We start from the raw sequence: 1,353 nt of genomic DNA, 5'->3' as shown, positions 1-1,353 counted from the left end.
TCACAGACTGGATTTTCCGAGCAGAGGGGAGAAGGGGGGCGGCCACTACTGAGAGAAAAATAGGGTTTTTTTTTTTCGAAAATTGTGACCTGTTGTATTTAATTTCTATACTGCAATAACTTATTTATAATGTAGGCCACTAACAGCTTAGGGCCCATTAGTCATAAGTTCAAGCCTGACAAGCAAAGCCCGCATGTTCAGAAATTAATATAAAATTCATCGTGACTCCGATTGATAAACCGATTTCACCAATGTGCACAGAAACCATTTCTGCACCTTTTAAAGTCAAGATAAATTTTTTTGAATCCGAATTCAGTGGTTTCCAAAAATGTCCATCCCTATGTCATTTTAGGAAATCTTACTCCTCTACTCATAATTAAGAAGTCCAACTTCTTCGTTCATTAAATTTAACTCTTTAAATTTAACTATCTCAACGGGGATTAAAAATCCATTACTCTATGTGACCCTCAATGGTTCAGGGATACAGCTAGCCGTGGGCTCACAACTCCTTGTGACTCGGAACAACAATTTCCGACTTGCCCATCGAATCATGGTAAGAGCGCCTAGCAACATCGCCCCATGATTCCCTAGGTATCACTGATAGTGCCTGCAAGAACCAATAGATTTTGGTTAGCGTACAGTACGGTCCCTTCATCCATATATCCCGATCGAATCAACAACCATTGGTATATCGAGAGTCGTTCGAGATTCGATAACTATGCAATACATCTTGAAGATCAAATAGTGACATCGCATGTGCTACTAAGAAACCATTTCTTAAATCACATCATGTACTCTGGCCAGAGATTCATCACACTAATATCTCCTCAGATCGAATAGGATATCCACACTCGCAAGTATGTGGTGAATCCTTGACAACAAAGCATCGACTCCTATATGTGTTGTAACTGTACCCAATCCCGACACCTGATGACCCCAATAGAGTCGGTAAACGAGTCAAAGCACAGTACTAGCATATAGAGTCTCAATGATGTTTCAAGTAGTAAGGACTAATGGTGTACAACCAAAACCGCGGACTTTATCCACTCGATAAGTGATAACCACTTGGAAAGTCCGGATAGGGTAGTTCGATCATTCATCATATGAATATCCATTTGCATGCTTCGAACATCTCTATGTTCCTTACCAATGAAACGTGGTACTCTGCATCGCAAATGCTAGTCTCAAACTCGAGCGATCCTTATCCTTATTATCGGACAGCTCAATCGACTAGGAACAGTTTAGAATACACAGTGACTGTAAGATGTGTTTCATGATAGACATCTCCATGTTCTACCACATCTTACATACACTATAGTATATTCAAGGTCTTTATCAAAACAACAACAGTAT

The sequence above is a fragment of the Henckelia pumila genome, chromosome 1 (genome assembly GCF_033568475.1).
Source record: "Henckelia pumila isolate YLH828 chromosome 1, ASM3356847v2, whole genome shotgun sequence".
NCBI classification, from domain to species: Eukaryota; Viridiplantae; Streptophyta; class Magnoliopsida; order Lamiales; family Gesneriaceae; genus Henckelia; species Henckelia pumila.
Note: the sequence above shows the minus strand (reverse complement) of the source record.